Here is a 6,000-nt window from a genome sequence, read left to right on the forward strand (position 1 = left end):
CGATGAAGAGCCCTCCGGGAGATGATCCCCTCTCCGGCAGGGTGCCGGAGGCGATCTCCTGAATCCCCCGAGATGGGATTGGCGGCGGCGTCTCAGTAAGGTTTTCCGTATCGTGGCTCTCGGTACTGGGGGTTTCGCGACGAAGGCTTTAAGTAGGCGGAAGGGTAGGTTTAGGGGCGACGTGAGGGACCCACACAACAGGACGGCGCGGCCCCACCCTTGGCCGCGCGGCCCTGGCGTGGCGTCGCCTCGTCGCCCCACTTCGTAATCCTTTCGGTCTTCTGGAAGCTTCGTGGAAAAATAAGACCCTGGGCGTTGATTTCGTCCAATTCCGAGAATATTTCCTTTGTAGGATTTCTAAACCAAAAACAGCAGAAAACAACAACTGGCTCTTCGGCATCTCGTCAATAGGTTAGTGCCGGAAAATGCATAATAATGACATATAATGTGTATAAAACATGTGAGTCTCATCATAAAAGTAGCATGGAACATAAGAAATTATAGATACGTTTGAGACGTATCAAGCATCCCCAAGCTTAGTTCCTACTCGCCCTCGAGTAGGTAAACGATAACAAAGATAATTTCTGAAGTGGCATGCTATCATAATCTTGATCAATACTATTGTAAAGCATATGAGATGAATGCAGCGATTCGAAGCAATGGTGAAGACAATGAGTAAACAAATGAATCATATAGCAAAGACTTTTCATGAATAATACTTTCAAGACAAGCATCAATAAGTCTTGCATAAGAGTTACTCATAAAGCAATAAATTCTTAGTAGAAAGCTTTGAAACAACACAAAGGAAGATATAAGTTTCAGCGGTTGCTTTCAACTTCAACATATATATCTCATGGATAATTGTCAACACAAAGTAATATAACAAGTGCAATAGGTAAACATGTAAGAATTAATGCACACGGTTGATACAAGTGTTTGCTTCTAAGATAGAAAGAAGTAGGTAAACTGACTCAACAATAAAGTAGAAGATAGGCCCTTCGCAGAGGGAAGCATGGATTACTATATTTGTGCTAGAGCTTTTCATTTTGAAAACATAGAAACAATTTTGTCAACGGTAGTAACAAATCATATTTGTTATGTATAAGATATCCTATAAGTTGCAAGCCTCATGCATAGATTACCAATAGTGCTCGCACCTTATCCTAATTAGCTTGGATTAACACGGATTATCATTGCATAACATATGTTTCAACCAAGTGTCACAAAGGGGTACCTCTATGCCACCTGTACAAAGGTCTAAGGAGAAAGTTCGCATTGGATTTCTCGCTTTTGATTATTCTCAACTTAGACATCCATACCGGGACAACATAGACAACAGATAATGGACTCCTCTTTAATGCATAAGCATTCAACAACATATAAAATTCTCATAAGAGATTGAGGATTAATTGTCCAAACTGAAACTTCCACCATGAATCATGGCTTTAGTTAGCGGCCCAATGTTCTTCTCTAACAATATGCATACTCAAACCATTTGATCATGAAAATCGCCCTTACTTCAGACAAGACGAACATGCATAGCAACTCACATGATATTCAACAAAGGTGTAAAAGTTGATGGCGTCCTCATAAACATGGTTACCGCTCAACAAGCAACTTATTAAGAAATAAGATACATAGCTACATATTCTTCACCACAATAGTTTTTAAGGCTATTTTCCCATGAGCTATATATTGCAAAGACAAAGGATAGAATTTTTAAAGGTAGCACTCAAGTAATTTACTTTGGAATGGCAGAGAAATACCATGTGGTAGGTAGGTATGGTGGACGCAAATGGCATAGTTTTTGGCTCAAGGATTTGGATGCACGAGAAGAATTCCTCTCAATACAAGGCTAGGCTAGAAAGGTTGTTTGAAGCAAACTCAAGTATAAAACGGTGCAGCAAAACTCACATATGAACATATTGTAAGCATTATAAGACTTTACATCGTCTCCTTGTTGTTCAAACACCTTAACCAGAAAATATCTAGACTCTAGAGACTAATCATGCAAACCAAATTTTAACAAGCTCTATGTAGTTCTTCATTAATAGGTGCAAATCACATGATGCAAGAGCTTAAACATGATCTATATGAGCACAACAATTTCCAAGTATCAAATTATTCAAGACATTATACCATTTACCACATGCAGCATTTTCTGTTTCCAACCATATAACAATGAACGAAGTAGTTCAACCTTCGCAATGAACATTAAGAATAAAGCTAAGAACATATGTGTTCATACGAAACAGCGGAGCGTGTCTCTCTCCCAAACAAGGAATGCTAGGATCCGAATTTATTCAAACAAAAACAAAAATAAAAACAAACAGACGCTCCAAGTAAAGCACATAAGATGTGACGGAATAAAAATATAGTTTCACTAGAGGTGACCTGATAAGTTGTCGATGAGGAAGGGATGCCTTGGGCATCCCCAAGCTTAGATGCTTGAGTCTTCTTAAAATATGCAGGGATGAACCACGGGGCATCCCCAAGCTTAGACTTTTCACTCTTCTTGATCATATTGTATCATCCTCCTCTCTTGACCCTTGAAAACTTCCTCCACACCAAACTCGAAACAATCTCATTAGACGGTTAGTGCATAATTCATATATTCAGAGGTGACATAATCATTCTTAACACTTCTGGACATTGCACAAAGCTACCGAAAGTTAATGGAACAAAGAAATCCATCAAACATAGCAAAACAGCAATGCGAAATAAAAGGCAGAATCTGTCAAAACAGAACAGTCCGTAAAGACGATTTTTTTAGAGGCACTTAACTTGCTCAGATGAAAATGCCCAAATTTAATGAAAGTTGCGTACATATCTGAGGATCACGCACGTAAATTCACAGATTTTTATAAATTTTCTACGGCAGGGGTGGCTCAATTTCGTGACAGCAAGAAATCTGTTCCTGCGCAGTAATCCAAATCTAGTATTGACTTTACTATCAAAGACTTTACTTGGCACAACAATGCAATAAAATAAAGATAAGGAGAGGTTGCTATAGTAGTAACAACTTACAAGACTCAAATATAAAATAAAAGTGCAGAAGTAAAATAATGGGTTGTCTCCCATAAGCGCTTTTCTTTAAAGCCTTTCAGATAGGCGCAGAAAGTGTGAATCAAGTATTATCGAGAGATGAAGCATCAACATCATAATTTGTTCTAATAATAGAATCATAAGGTAACTTCATTCTCTTTCTAGGGAAGTGTTCCATACCTTTCTTAAGAGGAAATTGATATTTAATATTACCTTCCTTCATATCAATGGTAGCACCAACAGATCAAGAAAAGGTCTTCCCAATATAATGGGACAAGATGCATTGCATTCAATATCCAAGACAACAAAATCAACGGGGACAAGGTTATTCTTAACTATAATGCGAACATTATCAATCCTCCCCAAAGGTTTCTTTATAGCATTATCGACAAGATTAACATCCAAATAACAATTTTTCAATGGTGGCAAGTCAAGCATATCATAGATTTTCTTAGGCATAACGTAAATACTTGCACCAAGATCACATAAAGCATTACAATCAAAATCATTGACCCTCATCTTAATGATGGGCTCCCAACCATCTTCTAACTTCCTAGGAATAGAAGTTTCAAGTTTTAGTTTCTCCTCTCTAGCTTTTATGAGAGCATTTGTAATATGTTTTGTAAAGGCCAAATTTATAGCACTAGCATTGGGACTTTTAGCAAGTTTTTGTAAGAACTTTATAACTTCAGAGATGTGACAATCATCAAAATCTAAACCATTATGATCTACATCAATGGGATCATTGTCCCCAATATTTTGAAAAAATTCAGCAGTTTTATCACAAACAGTTTCAGCAGTTTTAGCAGTTTCAGGCAATTTTGCACGCTTTGCACTAGGAGTAGAAAACATTGCCAACACCAATTATTTTACCATTGATAGTAGGGGTGTAGAAACATGTGAAGCATTATCATTACTAGTGGTTGTAATAGTCCAAACTTTAGCTACATTATTCTCTTTAGCTAGTTTTTCGTTTTCTTCTCTTTCCCACCTAGCATGCAATTCAGCCATCAATCTAATATTTTCATTAATTCGAACTTTGATGGCATTTGCTGTAGTAACAATTGTATTATCATTATCCTTATTAGGCATAACTTTCAATTTTAAAAGATCAACATCAGAGGCAAGTCTATCAACCTTAGAAGCAAGAATATCAATTTTATCAAGCTTTTCCTCAGCAGATTTGTTAAAAGCAGCTTTGTGTACTAATAAATTCTTTAAGCATGGCTTCAAGACCAGGGGGTACACTCTATTATTGTTGTAAGAATTCCCATAAGAATTCCCATAACCATTACCATTAGCGAAGGATATGGCCTATAGTTGTTACAGAATTATTCCTATAAGCATTGTTGTTGAAATTATTACTTTTAATGAAATTCACATCAACATGTTCTTCTTGGGCAACCAATGAAGCTAAAGGAACATTGTTAGGATCAACATTATATCTACCATTCACAAGCATAGACATAATAGCATCAATCTTATCACTCAAGGAGGAGGTTTCTTCAACAGAATTTACCTTCTTACCTTGTGGAGCTCTTTCCGTGTGCCATTCGGAGTAATTTGTCATCATATCATCAAGAAGCTTTGTTGCCGCCCCCAAAGTGATGGACATAAAGGTACCTCCAGCAGCTGAATCCAATAGGTTCCGCGAAGAAAAATTCAATCCTGCATAAAAGGTTTGGATGATCATCCAAGTAGTCAGTCCATGGGTAGGGAAATTCTTCACTAAAGATTTCATTCTCTCCCATGCTTGAGCAACATGTTCATTATCTAATTGCATAAAATTCATTATGCTACTTCTCATAGCAACCAATCTTTAGATCTTCCTCTTAAGGAGAAAGGAAACAATTTTAATTTTATAATGTCACCATCTACATCCTTATACTTTTGCATTTCACAAAGTTCAACAAAATTATTAAGATGGGCAGCAGCATCATCTGAACTAACACCGTGAAAATTGCTCTCTCATAACAAGATTTAGTAAAGCAGGTTTAATTTCAAAGAATTCTCGCTGTAGTAGCAGGTGGAGCAATAGGTGTGCATAGGAAATCATTATTATTTGTGCTAGTGAAGTCACACAACTTAGTATTCTCAACAGTACCCATTCTAGCAGTAGTAAATAAAGCAAACTAAATAAAGTAAATGCAAGTAACTAATTTTTTGTGTTTTTAATATAGAGAACAAGACAGTAAATAAAGTAAATCTAGCAACTAATTTTTTTTTGTATTTTTGATATAAGAGCAAACAAAGCAGTAAATAAAGTAAAGCAAAGCAACACAAAAACAAAGTAAAGAGATTGGATGTGGGAGACTCCCCTTGCAGCGTGTCTTGATCTCCCCGGCAACGGCGCCAGAAAAAGAGCTGCTGGCGTGTAGTTGACGTGGGAGTTAGAAATCTTTGTGGTGTAACTTCTCTTCAGTTCCCCGGCAACGGCACCAGAAAAAGTTGCTTGATGGCGTGCAAGAAACACGCCTGTTGGGAACCCCAAGAGGAAGGTGTGATGCGTACAGCAGCAAGTTTTCCCTCAGTAAGAAACCAAGGTTATCGAACCAGTAGGAGTCAAGGAACACGTGAAGGTTGTTGGTGGCGGAGTGTAGTGCGGCGCAACACCAGGGATTCCGGCACCAATGTGGAACCTGCACAACACAATCAAAGTACTTTGCCCCAACGTAACAGTGAGGTTGTCAATCTCACCGACTTGTTGTAAACAAATGATTAGATGTATAGTGTGGATGATGATGATTGTTTGCGAAGAACAGTAAAGAACAAGTATTGCAGTAGATTGTATTTCAGATGTAAAGAATGGACCGGCGTCCACAGTTCACTAGTGGTGTCTCTCCCATAAGATAAATGGCATGTTGGGTGAACGAATTACAGTTGGGCAATTTACAAATAAAGAAGGCATAACAATGCACATAAATATATCATGATGAGTACTATGAGATTTAATCA

Source organism: Lolium rigidum, chromosome 7 (assembly GCF_022539505.1).
Source record: "Lolium rigidum isolate FL_2022 chromosome 7, APGP_CSIRO_Lrig_0.1, whole genome shotgun sequence".
Taxonomy (NCBI): domain Eukaryota; kingdom Viridiplantae; phylum Streptophyta; class Magnoliopsida; order Poales; family Poaceae; genus Lolium; species Lolium rigidum.